Source organism: Podarcis liolepis (genome assembly GCF_965112155.1).
Source record: "Podarcis liolepis genome assembly, chromosome: 5".
NCBI lineage: Eukaryota > Metazoa > Chordata > Lepidosauria > Squamata > Lacertidae > Podarcis > Podarcis liolepis.
The window spans coordinates 59,883,795-59,890,360 of record NC_139556.1 but is presented as its reverse complement, the minus strand read 5'-3'; positions in this window follow the sequence as shown (position 1 = coordinate 59,890,360).

Sequence of the window (6,566 nt, the reverse complement as noted above, 5' to 3'; positions counted from 1 at the left end):
GGGGGGATGTGCGCGCCCGTGGGCTCCCTCTCTCGCCTAGCTGCGAGGGCATCAATCATGTTAGCCAAAAGCCTGGTGCTGCTAGGCCCTGCTCCGCCATTGGCTGGAGCACGGAGAAGCTGGATGAATGACAGCCGAGGAGAAAGAGGGAGGGAGGGAGGGAGAAGAAAAGGAGTTTCTTTCCCAGCCAAACCCAAGCGGGGAGCCCCGCCAGGCACCCATGGACCCTAGCAAGACCATTCGTCTGCGCAGCAGAGTCAGAGCGCTGGCGCTTGGGGAGACAGCGAAGCACCCGCGCAACCTCCCGCCTGAGTCAGCGTATTATCCGCGCGGCCGCAATTCTGCGCCCCGTTATTTTTTAGCACCGCGTGCGTCCCAGACCCAGCCGGTGGCGGGACAGGGAATGTTAAAAGCCGCGGAGGGGAAAGGAAAGGAAGAGGCCCTTTCCTTCTTCTTGAGATCCTCGTCAACTGCAGGCCCACCACGCAGAGGCTGGGCACCCGAGTCTGCTAAGTTGCGCACAGTTCATGGACTTGCCTGGGCTAATGTAATTAGCGGGCAAGACGGAGGACGAGATGAAGATGAAGCATTGAGGGTCAAGTTGATGGGTCGGCGACGGCTTTCCAATGGGCCACTTCGTGGTCCCGATCCCCAGGTTCATGCTACACACACCCCACCTAAGCGGAACATGTCCTCCAAGGCCATTCATACTTCTCCACACAATGCGTGAAACTGTTAGTCGTCCTCACAGCAGACCCATTAAAATAAATGAACTAAAGACCGTTTAGAGTAGGGTCTACTCTGACTATGATTTAGTGGGTTTGGGTTTAGTTTTTTAAAGGCCTGAGTCTTTCATTTTAATTTCGCTTCCATACCTCTTAAAAACCACAAAACTGAGAGCCCAGCTACTGCTTTTTGTATACATATTTTTTTTGTTCATGATCAGCTGGAAGAAGAAAAATGAACATATTGGAGTTCATCAGATCTTCACACCAAAATGTAATGGACAACTGGGGAGGGAAGGGGAACTCAGGTACCAACTTCTGAAATTATATAATCTCTGAACTATCATCTGATATGCACAAGTGACATACACACCCCACCCACTTTATGCCAGGGATAGGGAGCATGTGGCTCTCCAGGTGTTGTTGGAGTCTAACTCTGGCCAATGGAGCTGGTGAAGAGTGGACACCAGCGACCACGCAGGATTTCTTTCCCTTCAGCTCAACAGTCCCAAGGGCAATTTTTTAGAAGCTGTTTTTCAAAATTCAGAAGTAAGGTGCTTCAACAAGACTTATACCCGCATAATGTATTTCAGAGTGTGGCCTGAACTGCTCTGGCTGCTGACTCAGTTTCCAGTGCAAGGTTTGGTCTGTCCATGTGGGCAGGCAGGCGCAGAAAATTTAAGGAGTCCAGACCGTCCGTGCGTCGAACAAGTGGATTCCGAGCCAGCTGAACTCCGTCTTAGGGTTCCCTCGAGACAAGGCCACTCCGGCTTCTACCAGCCTCATGGAACCGCAGCTTCAAGGAATGCCCTCAACTACCCATCTTTCCACTGTGCCCTCATAATTCTGCAAGACCTACTTCAGTTCTCGAGGTTGTCCTACCTGGGCCTAAACCGAAGCATCCCCCCCCCCCTAGTCTATTAATACGACAATCTTCTTAATAAGATAGGCTTGTGATTGAGATCTCAAGGAGCTGGGGTCCCTGGAGCTTTGGTAGGAAAGGCAGGGTAACCCCCGTAGCGTTAACTCAGGTTGGACCACGAAGATCTCAGAACTAAGAAAGTCGAATCCGCTAAACCTTAGAGGTTATAGTCGTGGGGTGGCAAGTCCATTAAATAGACCCACTTAAATAATGAGTCGTGCTCATTAATTTCAGTGGGTAAAATTTAGTTGGATACTATGTTATGTGCTCCACCTTCCCATTCCCTCCACGGGCCAAGGTGGATATAGAGACAGGACTTCAACCCCAACCCAAATCTTCCAGCGTTCCCCACTGTACAATAATGACTCAAAAAGTAGCTCTCGTATTGAGCTTCTGAAAACCGGTAAGGTAATGACGTGACAATTATCATTCCTCTGGATTCTATATGTCGCCCCCCCCCCCAGTTCAATCCCCGCTTCCACCAAGCAGTTTGCGTCCTCTAAAAGGAATGCGCCAACAACACAAACTTTTAAGAAGTTTATGGAGCAGCCCTATGCACGTCTACGCAGAATTAAGTCCCATTGAGTTCAAGTGTGTAGAGGACTGGAGCTATCATTTCATTTTTAAACCGCGTTTACAGATACAATAGCAACCCCTAGCAAAGAAGGAGACTCGTTAAAGTTCAGGATCGCGTCTACGCAGCTGTGATGGAAAACTTTTTGCTAGTTCTGCTGCTGCTGCTAATGAAAACCACAGGAAAGGGTTGAGAATGGCACTTTTGAACTTTCCTATAAAAAAGCCCCACCCCCAATACCCCAATATTTCTACGGAAGATTGTTTTGAGCAGCACTGACGATTTCAGAACTAACGAAACGAGTCTCTTGCGTGTGAACCCCAATTTTATCCACATTGATCCAGGCGCTGTCTCACTGAGGGCAAGGGCGCTTGCTTCCAGGTCAGGTCAGAAAGCGCAGGACTTAATTAATTAATTACATTTATACCCCACCTTTCCCCCAAGCAGCTCAAGGTGGCACACATGGTTTTCTTTCTCTCTGTTTTCATCCTCACAACAATAACCCTGGAAGGTAGGTTAGGCTGAGAGGTAGTGCTGGGCCCAAGGTTACTCTGGGCTACGTGGGGATTTGAGCTCCCGTGGCCCCGTCCAGCACTCTAACCACTAAACCACACTGACCATCCATTCGAGGGATTGTGTCCATGAAATACTGTTTTAGAAGGGAGGGGAGTTTCCCAGACATTTTCAAAACCAGCGCGGATTTATTCATGCTGAATAGGATACATATATTAGAGGAAATATCACATTTTCCTACGCTGGTGAAGGGGGGGGGGACACTTGCTTATAGAGCTTTTCCTGATTCCAGATGATTCCACTACACCTGTTTCTGTGCTTTGCTGGGTCCCTTCAGAGCTGAGTGAAATTGGGAGCCCCATTTCCCAGGACCTAGAATCATCTCCGTTCCCCCTTGTTTCCCTTCTTATTGCCTCAGATTGCAGCCCTCCCCTTTCACATCAGTTTAGAATTACTTTCACAGAGGAAATGGTTTGCATATTTTCTAAATTTATAAGCCAGAAAGTTTTCGACATTTACTAATTGCTGCGGCTACCGATGGACGGGCCAGTTCTTCCCAAGCAGGATCAGGCTAATGTTGTTATTCTTAATATAGCGCCATCTATGGACATGGCGCTTTAGAAAAACAGGTTAGACAGGTCCCTTGCCCCGAGGGGCTTACAATCTGAAACGAACAAAAGAAAATAACAGAGGAAGGGGTGGGTGGGACTTGAACCAAAACCTCATTGACTGAGAGTTAGAGAACAAAGACACTAATCTTACAATCATCTCGAATTAAATTTATTTTATTGGTTTCAGGGGGATTTAAGTCTCAGGGTAGTCAATGTCACGTCGGCGCAATTTGAAACCCAAATATTTGAAAGGCACATAGAGGAGAGTTCTGTTGCCCTCAGGTCCTGCTTGCGGCCATCCCAGAATAAGCATCGGGTTGGCCACTGTGAGAACAGGATGCTGGACTAGATGAGTCTTTGGTCTGATCCTGCAGGGCTCTTCTCACTTTCTTATTATTCAAGGAAGCTGAATGCCACCCAGTGATGTTTATGTGACTACACCACTTCAACATTTGCTTTTGCTACTGCCATTATTATTTGCGCACACATACACCTCGCTACAAGTACGCAAGGCAGCACAGCCCGTTTGAAAACATTCCCAAAGAATGCAGATTCCGTTCTTAGTCCTGCTGTTAACTTGGTCAACTCTGCCATAGATGGAACCTTGTTTGCTCCAGTTCTCAAGTGGAACTTCCTCTCTTCCCCTCCCATCTCTCCAATGAGAGCAGACGGAGAGAGCAGGTTTTTATCTGGACTCAAGGGATTCGCTTACTACTCAATTTGATTCAGTTATAGTTGAACTGAAATTAATTTGGGACCAAACTGTATTCGTCACCCGACGTACATCCAATTGTGTTTAAACAGGGGTTTGTTCTCAGGAAAGTGCACAAGGGCTGTAGCCTGTATAAACACACATGCAACCATTTCTTTCCTATTTCGCTCAAACCATTTAACAAAGACCTCAGTGCAATCATTTTATTAGATGTAAGCCGATTTCTCGTGAAAGTCAAAGGCATAAATCAGCATAATTTTAAACCAAAACCATGGTGACAAAAATGCAAACTTTTTTATTGAGAATGTGCTTTGAAAGTGACCCTTATTATTGGATAAGTACAGCTATTATCCATTTCGGAACAATGAAGCAAGTTAGCAGCTCTTTCCCCCCCGAAATTAATAGCCTGGATAAACTTCTGTATAATATAAAACACAGCCAAGCAATTTTCATGGGCTTAGAAGACAACTCGAGTCAATTGTCCATTTGTTCAGATTTGCTTACACTTTATTTAAAAGATGTGTTCACTATGGAGGTTGTGTCACGGGGGGTATCGGCGGAAACTTCACCTCTGTAAATCAACACGTGGCGTTTCCTTTGCTCCCCCCCCCCCCACTCCGTCTTCTTCTAGAGTCCGTTTGGCTGTTTGAAATTGACCAGACTCTGTGGCAGCTTCAAGAAGCTAAAGTATTTCTGTTTGAAATGATTGTTTTTAAGCTGAATGAAACGGACTGTTACGTCTGCTAAATTGGTGTGTCAACAGGCATATATGCCTGGGAAGATAAAATAGCTAAAAAGGAAAGGTTTAGCTCCACGATACCAAATCAGAGCGCATCTGATCGCAGTTGGTGAGATGGATTGTGTGTGTGTGTGTGTGTGAGAGAGAGAGAGAGAGAGCGGGAGGGGGGGGGAGAGAGAGAGAGGTTTATATTCTCAGGATCAAGAACGAGAGAGTAAGTGGCAGACGGAGATCCCAGCAACCCATCGCATAAGCGACTGGCATATAAAAAGCATTTTTGTCACCCACCACATCACGTGTCGTTCCACAACCGTGCTTCCAATTCGCTAATATTTTCAGAACATTTCAACTTTGTTGCTGTTGTTATTATTTTGGTCCAGTGTCTCACAATCCATCACCATCTTTATTTAAGGCAGAGGGGTTTGTTTGTTTGTATATTTGTTTCTTAATTTTGGATACAAAGCTTTGTGGCAATTATCTTTGAGCTTCTCGAAAGTGATTTATTGTTCATCTTTCCGGTCTATAAACTCGCAGACCAGCCTAAATTCTCCGCAATTCATTTTCAAGGTCAAATATTTCGCTAATATTTCCTGCTCCCGCAGGGTGTCATTCCCGCAGCTCTTACAAATTTGCCAAGGGATTTACAGCAACCCGGCAAAAGTAGAGGTTTGTCCAAGGCCCCACAAGGAGTCGACCCAGCAAAGGAGGGGAGGGATCCAGACTGAAGTTAGAGGCTGCCATTCTAAAGGTACTTACTGAACATAGTGGAATCTGTTCACCAGGCCAGTGCTCGAAATGGCTTCGGAAACAGCAACGTCGAACTTAGTGTGATTTACTTCAGAGCAGTATTTAGGATCAGGCTAAGCTTTTGACAAGGATGATACCGGCTCTCTCTCTCTACACCTCGCTTCCTCCGGGTCTACACATCTAGCAGAATGAGGTGGGGAGGTAGTCAAAACGCACTGGTGTGCCAAAACGCACTGTGCCATTTTAGTATGGGGGGTCGGGGAGTCACACTTCTTAAACAACCCCCTGAATGAAAAACAGTAGGAGGAGGGCTGGCTTGCTCGCTTACCACAGCACACCCCCTGTTCCCAAATCGCCTGCGCTTAGACTCTCCCTACCATTCTCATTCTGCAGCAGCTGTAGATAACGACTTAAGGTCCAGTCCTATAGCTGCTCCCAAGCGAGGAAACCTCTTTGGACTCAACAGACAGGATTGCACTGTTAGGGTGTTTTAATGAAGACATGGGATTGGAACAAAACAAAAGTCAGCACCTCTATCCAGGAGCTAGTCTTTTCCTGGCTCTCCTATCCATCCATCATCCATCCATCCTTAGATTGATGCCAGTGCCTCCTAGCCTGTTCCAGTCCTGCGGCCCGGAGAGTTCACAGCATTCCTCGCTTTCGGTGTTGGCTTTCAAAGGAACCGAGAGAGGCTTTCTCTTTCCAAAGCCTTCTCCTCCTCCTCCTCTCGCGAGCACTAATTGGGTGAGCAATTGACAGAAGTTAATAACAGCGCAAGAAAAATGTCTCCGAGCCGGTGGCCAAATGAGGAGTGCATTATGGCGAATTGATTTGGGGCGCTCGGGGGCCTGGCTTATTTAACAGCAAGCATTAAAGTATTAATATTTTAGATGGGATCCGAGTCTATATTTTTTATGTCGGGCAATTGACGGACATTAAACTTTAATGAAATGATCTGCTGGCCAGATTTAGAAGGCTTGTCAGCCCAAAGGAACAGGGACCATTAGCACGCAAAAAATAATA